Here is a 19,204-nt window from a genome sequence, read left to right on the forward strand (position 1 = left end):
GTGATGGGACTGCATGCCTCAGATTTCTGATATAGCCTTGTTCACTCAGTAGACAGTAGATCAAGGCGTGATGCCGGTGGTGGCGGTGGTAGGGAAGGAGACTGTGGCAGTGGTGTTGTCTTTAGTGGTTGTGACTGCGGTGGTGACGGGCCGCGACGGCGGTCCAACGGGCGGCGGTGAGGAGGATGAAACCCTAGACGCCAAGACGAGGGACAGATTTCCAAAATTGGAATCTAAAGCGGGCATGAGGAAGAGCGGAGCCTCAAAAAACGCGAGAGGCATGGCTCTTGAGGCTTCCCCGAAAGCATAACGACGACCGGAGCGACGAGTGGGCGGTGGATGCGCCAGCGGCACAGGCGCCGACGAGTCTTCTTCTTGGAAGATGAAGACGATGCGGCGGTCCCCTTTCTTTTGCCCATTGAGCAAGTTCTTCTATTCTTTGTTTGGATGGTGTTCTACAGAAGAAGAGAGAAAGAGAGCAACAAAGAGGAGAGAGAAATAAAAAATTTGAAAAGAAGATGAAGAAGAATTCGAGAGGACACTGATTCCTTAAAAGTGATTACTGATAGAGGGGTGGTTTAGCAATTATGAATTAGCAAAAGATGGTAATTACATAATGTATTGCACCCAATATTAGTGAAATTTAAATAATCCAATTTTGAGTCCAACACGCTTTCAACTTTTGCAGACAAGTCCCCACACAATTCAAAAACAAAGTCAAGAATTCAGAAAAAAATGCTCATAAAAATGGGTTACGCCGAAGAAATTTATTGCCCCAAAAAAAAATACGAACCCACCCCTAAACCATTTTTTTTTCTTTTTTTTTATATATATATAAATGCCTAATATGCACTATAGCGAGAATAAATGAGACAAAGAAAATAAACATGAATGAAAAAGAAAAATATGAGTGAATGGACACAAGTGAATAGGATACTATGAGGACTATCAAACCCATGGGGTTTATCTTCAATTTTAACAGAGAGCAAGCTCCAAAAGTCCAACTAAGATGGCTAACAACAAATTTAGAAGCCTCAAATCTGGCACAAGAATGCTCTTATTCGGTAGCATACACATACTTCTAATGGTAGCTTTTTTCATGAAAAACAGAGCAATTAAAAAGAGCGAGATTATAGTGGTCGTGCAATGTGTAGTCCCCTGGGCTTTCTAATTGAGCCGTGTAGTGAGTGTTCGGTCATGTGGTTTACTGGCTCGACTCAACTAGGCTTCGAACTATTCACTGACCGTATATATAATTTATAGTGGTCGTGCAATGTGTAGTCCTCTAGGCTTTCTAATTGAGCCCTGTAGCGAGCTTTCGGCCACGTGATTTACTGACTCGACTAAAAAAGGCTTCGAACTATTCACATACCAAATGGTTGTAATTATATATATATATATATATTATTAACAGTAGTTCAAGAGTCGCTTTCACTCATTAAGAGACACAGCTTTTTCTTATAAGAGTGTCCAACTATAACAAGACTGTGGAGGGAAGTAAATAAGCTAAAGCCTCTGTAGCTATCATTTGGAGATTGATGAAGTTCGGGTTTCCACTTTTGGAAAGTTAGAAATCGAGAGTTGGCACTCGTAATGACGAGGACATTATAATGATTCCGAAAATGTAATTGTTACAGTTTTCCGATCATCGAGTTGAGAGAGACGAGCAAGTAAAAGAACTAACGAACTTAAGCTGTTGGGCCCGGTCCAACTTAAGCCCGTTATGGTTTATATGCAAGACACTATAAATACTTGATTTATAGGTCTTGCACATAGACAAGACACGAAGCCCTAACCCTAGCCACTCCCCCTCTCTCTCGGCCACTCTTCCCCGCGGCCACCACCGCCGCCGTCGCCAGAATCTTGTCGGAATCGGCCATCTCTTGGCCGAGTCACATTGGTAGTTATTTCCTTCATTCTATTCTTCCGTTTTTCTAACTATTACGTGTCTAGTGCCACGTGTTTAGTAGATGAAAGTATACGAGGTGAAATCCGAGAGGAGGAAGATCGAAGATCGAAGAATCGAGGAGCAACACACGAGTCGACGCCGCACGCAATCCCACGCGCCGCCCGAAGACAGCGCGTGAGTCACACGCGCCGCCGTAGATCGTCTAGTAGCTGCTGCCGTTTCGCCGCTGCTGCCCCGGATTGTACGGATTGGTTTCCGTAGCAATCTAGCCTTGCTTAGTGTGCCTACCTCACGCTTCAGGAGGTAAACTTTCGAATCCATTGTCCTTCGATTCGTTTTCGTTTAAGTTAACATATGCATGTTCGTTTTAATAGAAGCTTGTATGATTTTATGTGTCTACATGAAATTGATTTTATTATTGCGAGCATGATTGTTTGATTTAAACGCGAGCATGCTAATTGATTTAAATTCGGTTAAATAATTAAGCATGTATGTTGTTTTTAATTTCGCTGGAAGCGCAAAGGTAGGCAATTAATTGTTTTCAATTATCGGGCATGTGTTTATGTGTTTTAAATTCGTTTAATTCGCTTAAAATTTTTGTTTTCCGCTGCGTATACGTGTCTGATTCCCAACATTTTCAACCCAAATCTTTTGCTGAGGCCTGTTGGAAATATCAATTTTTTTTTTGGGTTTTTTTTTTTGGTGGGGGGGGGGGGGGGGTGCAGGTGAGTACTCAGTCCTACCAGAATACAGAGAGCGAGCCACTAGTTTTTTCACAAGTTTTAAATATTTGAAACATCTAGGGCGTATGTGACCTGGATTTTGACAGAAAAAATAAATAGGAATTATCCTTTTCTTTGAATGGAGCATCGTTGCTCCAACAGTTGCAACTGTTTGTGAGACATGAGTTTGTTTCACAAAGTTGATCTTTCTCTTTTGATTTTATTTTTGTTTTAGGTCAACTTTGGGCAGCTGACTTGCTCCTATGTCTAGACGATTATAGTTCGGTTTATTGTTATTTAGAAGTTCATCTAAATTACCTCTACCCGTGTTCAATTTTGCAATTGCTTCTTGAGTTTGAATAAGTTTAGCTTCCAAACTATTTTTCACTTGATCACTTGATATGACCCTCTCTTCAAGAGTAGAAATTCTTACCATTAGAGTCTTGTTTTCCTCTATAAGCACAAGCTTCTCCTTTTCTAAGAAGTCATTTACCTTAACAACGTCAAACCATTTTTGGTACGTTTTTTGGTATACCTCTTTTCCTTCTTCCAAGGTTGGTTCTTCCTCATCACTGCTGCTGTCTGGATCCTCTGCAAAAGAAGAATTTGTGTTTAGATTTTTGTCATTATCAGAACACACAATTCCATACCTGGATTCTGTTTCACAAACTGTTGCAACAGTTGATTCTGAGCTGTTCAGAGGGACTTTGCTGCTGAATGCTACAAAGTTGGTGACCTGATCGTTGTTTCCTTGATCATCATCAGAATCTTCTTCATCACTCCAAACAGTAGTAAGTGACCTTCTTTTCTTTTTCTTCAAGGTGTTTGCGCATTCTGATTGAATGTGACCAAAGCCTTCGCATTGTCGGCATTGTATTCTTCTCGGTTTTGGATCCTCTGAGTTGTCTTGATATGAGTTTCTCCTAGGATTTTGAAAGTTCACGGGTTTCCCATTGTTGGGAGAAATTCCCTTTTTACCGATCTTTTTGAGAAATTTCCCAAAGTTTTTCGACAGCAGTGCCAAGGATTCTTCAACTGTCTGTTCATCTTCTTGAGTTGAAAAATTTTGTGGAGTTGCATATGAAGTTTCAGCTTGAAAGGCTATATTATCTTCTGTAGGCTTTTCACGATGATTTTCACCATGATTAAGTTCTTGTGCTAGAAGTTTCCCCATGAGTTCGTCTAATTTGAGCGTGTCAACATCTCTGACTTCTTCAATAGCAACAATTCGGTAAGCAAATCTTTCAGGTAGTGAACGCATTGATTTTCTCACTAATTTACTCTCCGAGTAAGGTTCACCAAGTGCGTACGATTCGTTGGAGATGTCGTATAGTTTAGCATGGATGTCAGTGATCGTCTCATTTTCCTCCATCCTTAAATTTTCAAATCTAGTGGCCAACATCTGTAACTTGGATGTTCTTACAGTTGACGTTCCTTCGTATGTAAATTGAAGAATTTCCCAAGCTCTTTTTGCAGATTCACATGATGCTATCATTTTAAACTGATTATCATCCACACCACTAAAGATTGCGTTTAGGGCCCTTGAGTTGTAGTTTGCGAATAATATCTCTCCATCACTCCAATCCGCTTCTGGTTTGATCACTTCCACTTTCTCTTCTCCTATGATCATTGGAGGTGTCCAACCAGTTATGATGGCATGCCATGCTCTCTCATCTATGGATTTGATGAACATCTTCATTTTTTATTTCCAGTATGAGTAGTTGGAGCCGATTAGAAGTGGTGGACGATTAGTTGAAGCTCCTTCTCGTTGAGTGTTCATGTCTGCACAAAATAAGAGTAATTAGTTCCCAAAATCTCACTCGGTGTATTTAGTGACAGGCTCTTGATGCCAATTGTTATAATTATTTCGTGCAAATTAATTATATATTTGTGCTGTATGAATTCCAGATTCAGTTTTAGATATTGTTTTACTGTTTTACGAAGAGTTGCAACAGTTAATGAAACAATAATAAAAAAGACACAAATTTTAAAGTGGTTCGGATACCATTGTACCCTACATCCACGGGGACCTGCAAATGAAATTTACTAATTTTTAGTTTTACGAATACAATAATAGGACTTAATCAAAATACAATGACTCCCTCTTTGTCGACGCCGTTCTTGTATACTACGCTGAATTATCAATCTTCACTTTGCACCACGTCCCTTGCTCCGCACGTTTGAAATCCCTTCAACGCTGAATCCCACATTCGGCGGATCGACCTCCTCCCGAGATCTTCTAAGCTCTTCCCCCGAAGAACCGATCTTCTTTTCACGTGAAAGAAGCAAACCTTTGAATATATTTTTCTTCTCGAAAAAGATCAAATATCAGGAACAGCAACGAAAAAAGAGTATAAAATTATTTTTCTCTCTCACAAAAGGGCCATCATTACAACACGCTGGTGCTCCTATATTTATACTTCCTTGGTTGAATAGACGAGCCCTACAAAAGATTAGAGCCCATTAGGTTAGTTTCAATCTTACGTAAGAAAAAAGAATTGTGTGATAAGGAAAGTCTTTGTCAAGGAAATTCCTTGTTAACACATGACTCGCGCTATTAAAATAAATTAATGACAAAATAAGAGTTTAAAGCATTAAGGAAACTTCCCTAGCTTTAAACACACGTTTTTCACACGTGCTGAAAAATAGAGTCAGAATCCTCTCGGATTCTAACATAATGGATTAATCTAACGGCTCAGTTTAATCCTTCCAGCACATTCCCACAAGTGGGCTTTATTAACTGTTGGGCCATTCTTTTGTAATGTGTGTGTGTAAGTTAACAGTGAGATTGGGCTACATGCCCAAACACATTGGGCCACAACCTTAATATATATATATATATATATATATATATATATATCATACACACACATAGTTATACTATGTATATGTGTGAAGTGTAGGGGTGTTTTGGCCGACTCGAGCTCGAGTCTATATTGCCGACCTTGAGCTCGAACTCACTGAGGTATTTTTTTTTTTTGCTCGAGCTCGAGCTCGAGCCAATTTTGAGGAGCTTGAGCTCGAGCTCATTGACGTTTTTATTTTTATTTTTTTTATTTAATTTTTTTATTAAAATCATTTATTTTTTATTAAAAAATATTTATAGTAAAATGAAAAATATTATAAAATAAATAATGAACTTTAGTTATATATTTTTTAAAATTTTTATATTATTATTAATATAAAATTTTATACTATTATGAATTATCTAACTAATATATATTTGTTTCTATTTAAATGCTAGAAATATATATTATTATAAATTATCTACAAAAAATGTAGAATTGAAATCACAAAGATAGACACATTGCAGTTCACAAAGAAAAGAATGCATACAAGCAATCACACAGAAAGCACACAAATATCAGTCACACAGATTGTAACAAAAGCACACAACAGTTTAATCTTGTGAAATTAGGTTTAAGTTTTTCAAACAAAAACGAAATTTCTCAACTGGTAAGCACTTAGTTCCCATATCAGCAGGGTTGAACTATGATGGGATTTTTTCAACTTCTTCCACAATTCTCCTAATGAAATGAAATTTGATCTCAATATGTTTGGTTCTATCATGGAAGACAAGGTTTTTGCACAATTGAATACCGGATTGACTATCAGAAAAAACTACCACTTTGTTCTTCAAGAAACCAATTTCAAGCAATAGACCTTTCAGCCAAATAGCTTCTTTAATAGCCTCTATAGTAGCTACATACTCTGCCTCAGCAGTACACAGAGCAACAATGCTTTGGAGCTGAGATTTCCAGCTTACACATGAACCATTTAAAATAAACACATAAGAAGTGGAGGATTTTCTGCTATCCTTGTCGGCAAAATTAGAATCCACATACCCACATAGTTTACTATCAGTTTCACATTTAGAAAAAAGCAAGCCAGTTTTAACAGATCCTTTTAAATAACTAAGCAACCATTTAAGAGCCTCCCAATGAGGCAAATATGGATTAGACATGTACCTATTAAGATAACTCACAGAATAAGCAATATTTGGCCTAGTGCTAACCATCAAATACATAACAGACCATATAGCATTAGCATATGGCACATTCTTCATTTCAGAGATTTCAAGTTAAGTTTTGAGAGATTGTTCCTAACTTAGCATAAAGTGAGCAGCAAGAGGAACACATACAGGTTTTGCAAATTACATAGAAAATTTCTCAAGGATTTTTTCAGTATAAGAAGATTGATTCAGAAACAATGAACAACATTTTCTATCTCTGATTATATCCATGACAAGTATCCTTTTAGCATTACCAAGCAATTTCATGTCAAATTCATCACTAAGACATTTAATGACATGATTAATTGTTTTAATACAAGGACTAGTCAAAAGCATATCATCCACATAAAGGAACAAGAAAACAGGAATTTGAGCAGATTGTTTGAAATACAAGCATGGATCATAAGAACTTCTCTTAAATTTCAAGGACTTCATGCATACATCAAATCTCTTATTCCACTGTCTAGGGGACTGCTTAAGACCATACAAAGATTTTTTTACAAAAGGCACACATAATCAGTATGTTTCTTATCAAGAAAACCTTCAGGTTGTTTCATATATATTTGCTTATCTAATTCACCATGCAGAAATGCAGTTTTCACATCCATTTGTTTTAATTCCCAATCAAATTGAGCATTTAGAGCAAGCATTATTCTCACAATATTACATTTCACAACAGGAGCAAATATTTCTATGTAATCAATTCCTTCTTTTTGGGTAAACCCCTTAGCCACTAGCCTAGCCTTATATCTAATTGAATCAGATTCATGCTTTACCTTATACAACCACTTACAATCAACTAAAGATCATTCTGCAGGTTTTGGCACAAGAATCCAAGTATGATTAACATGCAAAGATTCATTTTGTTCATTCATAGCATTTAACCAAGAGACGGATTCATTAGATTTAAGAGCTTCCCTATAAGACTTAGGTTCGTTACCATCTAGAGACTCAAAAACATGAAACGCATAAGAAGCAAACTGATAATCATCTAAATGGTGAGGCCTAATGATGTTCCTTCTACTTCTGTCCCTAGCAAGTTGGTAATCACCAAGATTGTCCACATAAGGCGCATCAGTAATAGCATTTTGATCAAAGATATCATTTTCAGGCACATTGTTATCAGTTTCACTATCAGAATCAGATACAGTTTCATGTTGAGCAGGAATAATAGGGGAAGTCCCACCTCAGTAGAGGTAGACTCAGAAGAAACAACAGACAGACAAAGAAACTCACTTTCATTGAATATCACATTTCTACTAATCAGAGTTTTATATCCATGTTCCCCCTTAAGCCAGCACTTATAACCCTTAACCCCCTCTGGATAACTCAAAAACACACATTTAACAGACCTGGAATCAAGTTTATCATGTTTTTGGTGCACAGAAGCAGAGCAACCAAATACTCTAAGATTAGACAAACTAACATGATTACCAGACCACTTATTTTCAGGTAATTCACCGCATAGAGGCACAGAAGGTGATCTGTTGATCACATATGCAACAGTTAATACAGCTTCACCCCAAAACATTTTAGATAAGCCAGATACATCTAACATGGACCTAACTCTATCAAGTAATGTCCTATTCATCCTCTCAGCAACACCATTTTGTTGAGGGGTGTAAGCTACAGTTTTATGCCTCTTTATGCCAGACTCAACACACAAAGCATCAAATTCAACATTGCAGAATTCAGTTCCATTGTCAGTTCTCAAGGTTTTAATTTTCTTTCCAGTTTGATTTTCAATTAAAACTTTCCATCCTTTAAATCTTTGAAACACATCAGATTTATTTTTCAGCAAGTATACAAACAATTTTCTGGAAAAATCATCAACCACAGAGAGGAAATATCTATTACCACCATGACTAGGAACTGGGGCAGGGCCCCACACATCAACATGTATATATTCAGGATATTAGTGCATTTAGAAAAAATAGGGAAATGAGACACAGGAAATTGGACTTTAGTCTGTTTTCCTAAAATGCATGAGTTACATATGGGCAGATCAGACACACGGTCATTATCAAGATAATTGTTTTTATGCAATAACTCAAGCCCTCTAACACTTATGTGACCTAACCTCCTATGCCAAAGACTAGAATGATCATGTTTAACATAATTAACATGCAACAAAGGTTCAACCGAACACACATACATATTTTGCATTCTAATAGCTTTGAAAACAAATTGATCATCTTTCATAATATTTTGGCAACCATTTCCCCAACTTCCATGCAAACCACTATCCTCAAGTACAGCAACATAAAGCAAATTACTACTCAAAGTAGGAACATGTCTCACATTTCTAAGCATAAGTTCAAAACCAGATTCAAACTTAAGAAGAATAGTTCATAAACCAACCACATTTATACCACTGCTATCAGCCATAGACACATGTATTACCATTTTTTAGTTCCACATATGATGTAAATAAGTGTCTATTAGGTGTCATGTGGTGTGTGCATGCTGAGTCAAAGATCTAATCATTATCAGAGAGAGATGAAATCACAAAGTTAACATAATCATGCACAGACTCACCAATCATGAAAACATCACCAAGATTATCAACAACAAAATTAGCCTATTCATTATTCTTTTCTTTCTTAGGTTCAGTGCACTCATTTGCATAATGACCAGGTTGACCACAATTATAATATTTTTTGCCTTTGAACTTGTTCTTACTCCACTCCTTGCCATTTTTAGGTTTTTGAAAAGACTGATTTTGGTTGTTATTACTGGAATAGGCCTTGTTTTGAAATTTGAATTTTAACTTTCCTTTCACAAAGTTAACATCACCAAAAGATTGATTACCCTAATTGGTTTTTAAATCCAGTTCTTTGCTTTTTAAACCATTTATCACAGTGTCAAGAGTACCCTGATCTCTACCATACTTAATGGCAGATTTTACATCACTATAAGTGTCAGGAATAGCATTTAAAAGCACAATAGAAGTATAATCATCAATGTTTTTATCTTCAATTAATTTAATGTCGTGAACTAGTTTTGTAAAAATATCCAGATTCTCATCTATATCTTTACTTCAATCCAGTTTAAATCTGAAAAGTTTTTCAACTAAAACCATTTTTGAGGGCAAGGAAGTTTCAGTGTACAGATCTTGCAGTTTATCACATAGGCCTTTAGCATTATCTTGCTTTCCTAATTTCCTAATCACAAAATCATTTAAATTCAAGATAATCAAGGAATATGCAAGTTCATCAAATTCAGCTTTCTTAGCAGCAGATGTGGTATCTTAATAGTTTAGAGTAATAGCTTAAAAACATTTTTGCTTAACCAAAATCCCTTTCTTTTTTTGTTGGCATATAGATAAGTCACATTTTCCGTCAATAGGAGAAACAGGATATGCATTCATAATTCACATAGATTCACACAGTGTACCAGCAAAAGTATTTACACACAGATCAAAACCAGCAGATTCACACAGAGCAGTCAAGACACTCAAGATCACACAAAGTTGCAGATAGAAGAACCTAAGTCCTGGACAACCCACAAGATTCCTTTCACTAGATGGTCCAGACAAGGGAGGTTTGGAGAAGAGACAGTATAGGTTCTCTAAAAGAGGAAAAAATGCGGAAAAAAGAAACCAGTTAAGGAGGTGAAAAATAAATCACATATGAGCACATCTGCCACAAAGGTAACCGTTGAAGGGACCACCAATGGGACAAGCACGGCCAAGGACGGCGACGTTTGGCCCATGGTTGCTGGAGCAAAAGGAGTAAAGAGCAGAAGGGGACAAACGGGAAGAACAGAGGCTGTTTAGGGCACAAAACGGGAAAGGAGAGTACAAGGGGAGAGGAAGAGTCAGAAAGAGTCAATAGCCAGGATCAAATGGATTAATCTAACGGCTCAGATTAATCATTCCTGCCCATTCCCACAAGTGGGCTTTATTAACTGCTGGGCCATTCTTTAGTAATGTGTGTGTGTAAGTAACAGTGAGATTGGGCTACATGCCCAAACACATAGGGCCACAACCTTAACACACACACATATATATATATATATATATATATATATATATATATATATATATACACACACACACACACACACATAGTTATACTATGTATATGTGTGCAGTGTAGGGGTGTGAATGAGCCGAGCTCGGCTGTTTTGGCCGGCTCGAGCTCGAGTCTATATTGCCGAGCTCGAGCTCGAGCTCACTGAGGTATTTTTTTTAACGAGCTCGAGCTCGAGCTCATTTAGGTTTTTTTTTTCTTTTTTTTTTATTATTATTATTTAATTTTTTATTAAAATCATTTAATTGTTTTTTAGTAAAATGAAAAATATTATAAAATAAATAATGAACTCTAGTTATATATATTTTTTTTAATTTTTATATTATTATAATAATATTTTATATTATTATGAATTATCTAAGTAATATAGATTTGTTTCTATTTAAATGCTAGAAATATTTGATATTATAGACTATTTACTATTTAGTTAATAATAATAATATATATATATATATATATATATATATATATATATATATATATATATATATATATATATATATATATATATATATAACTAAAAAAAAAGGCAGGTCGCGAGCTATCGAACAACTAAAATTGTGCTCGGGCTCGAGTTCGAGCCTTTGTCGAGCTGGCTCGGCTCGTTTACCACCCCTAGTGCAGTGTGCGTGTGTTCACCATGAATTTAATGTCTGAAAAATCGAATTTATAGAAAAAATAAAAATGGGGACAAATAAATATTATTAATCAAGAGAAAATGGGTTAGAATTTCTAAATAATGCCCTTGATTCCTCTCCTAAATTTAATTCAATGAGCGAAACTTATTTTTGAATTGAATACGTTGTTTTTTTCCGAGATTTGCGGAAGAAAGTATGAATATCTTGAAATCGATTTGGGGGTTTTTAGGTCTTGTGGATTTGGTGCCTAAATGAAGATACAGAACCTCCACGGTTGTTGTGCTTCGTCGTGGCGAGAACTCGAGATTTGAGAGCTTTTGTTGCCTCAAAACTTAGATCGGTGGATTTGAACACTTACAATTTACTTTATGTGGGCCATATTTAGGCTCAAATAGCTAACCCAAATAACTTGAACATTTGCAATTTACTTTACGTGGGTTGTATTTAGGTTCAAATAGCTAACTGAAAAGCATAAGAACACATGTGAAATCCAAATTTTCTTGAACTTCAATATAAACCCTATGTTTATTACGGACTTCGATTCGAGATCCAAATTAATCACCAATTTTCTTGAGGTATTGATCTATAATATAATCTCAAAATTTTGATAGAAAGCCCAAATTATTATGGACTTCTAATCAATATCCAAATTAATAACCAATTTATTAGGCCATTAATATGTTATTTTTTCTCAAATTTTGATATCAATAAACGTCCCCACTTCAACATCGGCGAAGAACGTGCAAAGTACTACTGAAAGATGAGACTGAAAGTATTCAGTAGTACCTTTCTTCCCTGGTTGACAAAATCTTGCACTAAGTGATATAGTTGGTTGTTGTTTACAAATTATTTTTTAGTATTGTCCAACGCATATATTGTTTGTTGTCAACTTCAACAAAATGGCTAGGCATCATAAGGGATAATGTGAGTGGCCTAACACTTAAACCAACATACACGATGGAAATTTCGTCCTCAAAGCGTCAAACCATTATTTCTTCAAATCGAAGAAAAAATGGATGATTTACTGGATTTGGTTAGTAGCAATGAAGATAGGGGTCAACAACCAATGAGGTTCTTGGTTTCGTGACAAATGAATTTAAGAGTTTTGATTCCTTATTAAGTTTGGTTATTTTGTATGATTTATTAGACTCTAAAGAATGAAGAAACACTGTTGATCTATGATTCAACTTCTTAAATATATGCTCAAGAGAAGAAGAAGATCCAACGGAGAAGATTGCACTCTTAGAAGGAAGTTGGGAGTTACCTTGTGAGGCAAACTTCGCATACAAGTTTGCTAGCCCATGCAAGTTTCCTTGTTGCAGTAGAAATCTTTCCGTATCATGCAATGAGCTACAAAAATAGATTTAGAAAGAGAGATACACACTTGAAGAGAGAAAAACATTTTAGGGTTTTCTTTAGTATGTATTTTTTAATACTCCGTGAATTAGTCTTAGATTACTGTGGATTGATTGTATTCTGTAACTCTCTTGATCAATATATAGTTCTCGGATAGTTTGGTGGATGTAGGCTCTCATTGAGTCGAACCACGGTAAATTTGGTGTTCAATTGTTTGACTAAGTTTCTGTTCACACAAGCACAATTTTTCACAAATTGTTCTTGGAGCCAAATATTACTTAACAAGTGGCCGGTGCGATGAACGTGGAGATCCCTAATTAGGTGATCTGTTGTGAATTAAAATTAATTCAAAACAAAGATCATCTCAGATCAATCGAACAAGAAAGCGATCCTTAAGAAGATTTAAAATTGATTTATGCAACATTAGTTCAAGCAAGTTTTAATTCGATTTATGGAGAAGCAAACACTTACCATGTCAGAAGTAAAGTTTGCACTTAAAGGGAGAGGTATTTTGTGAGTGAGAGGATTGAGGAGAGATTCCAAGAAGGGATAGAATAGGTCTAAGTCAACCTCTAAGAAACCTACTAGTGTCTAAAGCATGTATGGGTTCTTGATTCAGGTTTCTCCTTTCACATGTGCCTCAATGAAGACCGGCTCCACGAATTACGTACATCAAACACAACAAGGATTAGCCTTCCTCGGAAACAATGAGACACTGGATAAAGATTATGTTTTCTTCTGGACAAGACAAGTAGTTTGGAAATGTGAGGTATATGTTCCAAATCTTGCCGAAACTAGCCTTTTTTTAAAAATTTCCAAAATTTTTCGGAAGTACAAAATCAATTACAGTTTCAATTCCATTTTTTTGGAATCTAAAACTTCATTTCAATTCCAAAAGGATCGGGAATTTCAGTATTACGAAAAAAAAAAAATCGAAACTAAGCGGAAATTTTCTGAAACTACCGGTTGTGACTTTTGACTTGCAACTGAAACTATAACTATTTGCACAATAAATAACAAACGTGGGTGTTTTTAGGTGACAAATAGCATAGGAAAGTCTTTAACATGGTCCATAAAGTATAAATATTATTAAATCCTTAGTTTATTTTGAATTACGTAACATAAATAATAATATATATTATTTATATGTTTATTTTTCGGAAAAGAAAAAAAAACTCGGAATTTTTTGGAATTAATTTCAAAAATTAAATTAGATTGGAAATTCTAATTTTTCTTTAATATAATTCCAATTGCAATCCAAAAAAAAAAATCAGAAATTCGAACGAAAAAAGTTGCTCCAAAATCGGAATTTGAATTTCTACATCGAAACCCGCGGAAAAGATACAAAAGTAAAAGTATATATATTGGTGTTTATCCTTCAGTTGACGTATTGGTGAGATAATCATGGATCTAAGTTAGGACTATCTATATAATCTCAACAGATAGTGCTAATCATGGGATTCTAACCTATATATAATATATTTAGGGTTTCATGCATTTTCGTGAAAAAAGAACAGAAAAAAAAAATTAATTCTTTGTTACGTGATTAGCAAGCTTCTTTTTAAGACAACCTGAGCGTGGCCAGGAAATGATTTGAGTCTGACAAAAAATTCGAGACGTTAGACAAAATTGAATAATTATTCATGGCATTTCCAAACTGTGATCTTACTCTTGATGAGTTTATCAAGAATACAATGATGAAATTCGCGGAAGATTCCGATATGAAAATTATTCAAAACCCTAGTTATTCTTCATCTTCTTCGTATTCGCCTCCGTCGGCCGAGAAAACTATACGTCATGCCGAACAAAATTATGCCAATAGTGCAACGAAAAACCCTAATTCATTATCACAGCCTCAATTAGAAATAAGTTCAAATAATGGAGGGGATATTACACTTGACGAATTTCTTATACAAATTGGAGCCGTAAGAGCTCGGGAAAATCGAGAGGGCTTAGTTCGTAATTCCGCGCCTTTGGTACCGAATGTGAATCAACATATGGCTATAAAATTGGAGCAGCAAAATATGGGATCAAATTTTCAGGGTTTGGAGAATAATAATATTTACTATTATGAGAATAAGAGGATGGATATTGATTATAAGGAAACAAACCCCGAAACGATGGCAATGGAAAAAGGTTCGGATTCGAGGCCCGAATGTCGAAACAAGCGCATTTTTATTGATGAAAAGAGGCAGAAAAGGATGATCAAGAACCGGGAATCGGCTGCACGATCAAGGGCTAGAAAACAGGTTAGTTCTTGTTTCTTAGGGTAAATTACAGTTACACCCCTGATGTATGCTAAAATAACTTTAAGGTCCATGTGGTGTTGGTAATTACAACCACACCCTTGAAACAATTACCGGAGCCAAGTTTTCATGTCTTGGGGACCGATATGCACTATATTTGTTTCCCACCGAGCCGTTAATGATATCATAGACGAAATTTATAAATATTATATAAAGTAATAAGGATTTAAGAAATGTTAGGAGAGCCATGTCACCCCCTAGCTCTATGTTGTCTCCACCACTGCCCGAAACTAATAGTCCGTTAGAACCCTAACATAATAACTTATCCAATGCATTATTCCGTTAGGGCTTATAACAATGTTTCAGGGGGTGATTATAATTACCGACACTATAGGGACCTTAAAGTTATTTTAACATAGCTTAGGGGTGTAGGTGAAATTTACTCTAATTCTTCTTATTAGTTCATGTCATGTACAAAATATTCAAACACACCCATATTTATGGGGTTTATTGCATTTAGCCCCCATGTGTTTACTCTAATTGTGAAAAAACTCTCCCATATTATAAATATGAAAAACTTTTATTAATTCTAATAGATCTCGCAATTTGGGAACAACCCAATCTACGGAGTTCTCATTTTAATTTTCTATGTTTTTTTTCTAAAACTTACCTAAAATGGCAAAAACGAACTTTTAATTATCTTAACAACGTCTGATAACCAAAATCTAAAGTGATTCATGGGTTTTGTTCCACGGGTGGTATGGTTTGAGATATGATTTCTCTATGATTCAATTTCAATAGCAAACTTGAACTTGTGTGTTAAAAAAATCCATTATAGGAGTTTTTTTTTCTATAATATTTATAACATAATGAGTTTTTTAGCAATTCAGTATAAATCAAGGTGCTAAATGCAATAAACATCATATTTATGATAATGTGTATGTATTGGATGATGGATAAATGTATAGAAGCGTTTGATTAATTTGCCAACGCTTTTTAGGTTAGGGTTAACCAAGTGTAGTTTACATCTGCAGTGCAGTTTGGGAGTGACAGTTCACTATGTGCACTTATATATATAATTAGATATATATACGAGTTCATTTATTACTGATTAACGAAAAAAAAAAACAGATCATTTTTATTTTCATTATCTTTTTTCCGTTGTATGGTTTAATTTTAGTATTGTGATTCATCGTGACAAGTGATTTTAGAGACAGATAATGAGAGCTTCTAGTACAGGGAATGCCTCGACGGGGGAAAACATTATCTTCGGTGTGGTGGCGCACAGTCGGAACGGTGTGAAATCGGCCCGAACATAGGTGCAGCCCCCCATTGGATCGGGTGTATCCCCTACTAATTTCTCTCTTTTCTTTTCAATATTTTTTAATTATCGTACTGCTAATCTAAGAATTTCGTTATTTTTAATTATCCCCTACTAATCGTACTGCTAATTGTTCGGTATTTTTTTTAATTATTTACAATATCGTTTTACAATCTTATAATCCCTCCGTTCCTTTATAACTATTATTTTTTAGCTTTGCGCAAGGATTAATCATTAAGTGTGACTTGATTTAGGTAAACGTATATTTTTACACTAAAATGCCCTTGTCCACTAATTAATATTTCCTCTGTTCCATAATAATAGTTTTTTTTTTAAATATTTTGTTCTAATATTGCATTAATTACTTTATTATTATTATTATTATTATTATTATTATTATTATTATTATTATTATTATTATTATTATTATTATTATTATTATTATTATTATTATTATTATTATTTGATGATGATATTAGAATTAGATCACATTAAATAGTTGAAGTATGATGAGCTGGAAGAACAAAGTGGATCATTGGCTCACGAGCTTGATGACCTTGAGATATCTGCGACCTTATTTGAAGCATCGGTGGTAGTGGTCTTCAATATTGAGTTTGTCGCCCAATAAGTTAAGAAATTATAGGCCCATTGAGTTGACCCAGTTAGGCATAATGATATTACTTTATTATGTATCCGGTTAACTACATGAGGCATATCCCCTTTTTCCCTTTTTTTTTTGTTTTTTGTTTTTTGTTTTTTCTTTTTTGAGCAAAGTAATTAATTAGTTTAATTGTGAACTAAAAAGTGCCAATTTATGTTGTAGGCTTACATAAATCAATTGGAGCATCGTGTGTTGCAACTGAAGACAGCAAACAAATTTCTGAGGAAGAGAAAGGTATTTTCCCTTTGTTATTTTAATTTGGATATTGGAATTTTATTATTACCATCATTTTGGAATTTGAATTTTGATATATATATATATATATATATGTATATTACTAATATTTAACACATTGTCACCGAGTCGGAACCATGAGAAATTATTATTTAAGGCAGATTATTAATTTATCGCGGTTCTACTATACTGTATAAAAACAAATATCTATTGTATATTTTGTATCCATTTTGGTACTATATTTTTGTTGACACCGTTGTACACTAGTCCTCCAGTTAAACATAGACCATAATTTTGCTTGAAATAAAATGTAAAGAAATTGTTTCCAAGGATAGTGTTAGTAAATTTCATTTCATCATATATTGATTAAATAAATGTTGTGAATTTTGTAAGTAATATTAAAGTAATAATGCTTTGATTTCCACACCCCCCCTATGTTTTGGTGTATGTGTTAGGAATTAAAGCTTAGTAAGTTTAATTTAATTTTTTTATGGTAACATTTTGTCCATTGCACCCTCCCACAACATATTTTGCACACTGCATCATGATTGAATATGTTTAGTTATTGCACTTTGTGGTTTACCATTTAAATTTATGCATGCTTCACTTTTGTTTTATTTTTGGGTTTACTGTGTATTTAACGCTCCTATGTTTACTCTAATTGTTAAAAAAAAAAAAAAAAAAAAAAGAAAGAAAGAAACTCTTCGTTTTATTATTAGCGAAATTTCATATGATTCAATTTGTTTTAGCGAATTACCGCCTACAACTTTTCTTTTGCGGAGTTGTTTGTTAAAAACATGTATCGTAACAAATTTTGTTTTTGCTAATATTGATTTCTTGGAATCCACTCCTTTCTAGCCCGTATTCATATTACTTAAAATAGTAGACGGGGCACGAAAACAAAGTTAGCGAGCATCATGCAAAACGTTAGCTGAATTAGAATTTTAAGTTTGGGGGGTGAATGCATTAAAAAAATTGTGAAGAGGGATTGTTAATGCTATTGTACAAAAGAAATATTTATATATAAATTAATAGAGATATGAGTAATGTTAGGGGGGCTGGGGGGCATGGCCCCCAATGGTCTTATGCGGGCTCCGCTACCGATACCAAACCTTTTTCATAACAAATATTAATTTGTGAGTAAGTTGAAATATGATAGTAGTAAAACAAATTAATTGGTTAGCTTATATGAACAAAATTGGACGTGAATCTTCGTCGTAGATATATTCATCCAACTGTTTCTTCTTTTCTTTATAGGGAATTTATTGCGATATTTTGTTTAATTTGTTTGCAGGAAATTATTACCGGTTTTTTGAATTCAAACTCGATGTATGAGTCACGGCACCAACTGAAACGGACGAGATCATCTGAATTCTAGCTATTCTCTGCAACATTTCTTTTCATACGAATCATAGAATTCGATCATTTCATTTGATATGTTTTTGATATATCCCGAGAAATGATATATAGGAAGATGAAGAAAGAAGTTCATCGCGATAACCGAATCTCATTCATTTGAAAATTTCTAGCACCCTTCTCGATAATTTGTTTTTTTAAATCCAAGAATAAACTTCTCATCGGAGATTTCATTTACGCAATTTGAAATATCATAGAAAGCTAACGAATAGATCTACAACTTTCATATTTTGAGTTGGAATAAATTTAAAAGCCAACGTGATGACTTGGAGATAAACTACGTTTACTCTAGGTCGTCTTGAAGTTTTGAATTATTTATTTTATTTATGTTGGTTGTTTTTAGGAGAATTAATTATATTTTTCATCATGCTTATAGCCTTTGTATGATTAAATTTAGAATTTTTATTAGTTTATTTGTTTAAGTTGAAGTCGAATCATTTCCCTCATTAAGAATTGATTATAGTTTAGAATTTATATAGGTTCTTATTATGCTTATAAAATAGATAAATTTTATGAAATTAATTCTACGTAGTTTCCTTTTAGAATTTATGAACTAGTCGAAATTATTCGGGCGCTCATCTTGACTTATCAATCAATTTGCGTAATCGAATAAATATTAGAATAGTAGCCTAAGCCCCATTTTTATTTAAATTAG

General features: G+C 34.5%; 1 pseudogene; it reads right to left on the minus strand.

Annotated features, from left to right (window-relative positions):
• Nucleotides 1–6,121: 6,121 nt before the first annotated feature.
• Nucleotides 6,122–6,697, minus strand: LOC148771499 (secreted RxLR effector protein 161 pseudogene; annotated as a pseudogene).
• Between the last annotated feature and the right edge of the window lie 12,507 nt (nucleotides 6,698–19,204).

Source organism: Erythranthe guttata, chromosome 3 (assembly GCF_056151865.1).
Source record: "Erythranthe guttata isolate IM_541 chromosome 3, IM_541, whole genome shotgun sequence".
Lineage (NCBI taxonomy): Eukaryota > Viridiplantae > Streptophyta > Magnoliopsida > Lamiales > Phrymaceae > Erythranthe > Erythranthe guttata.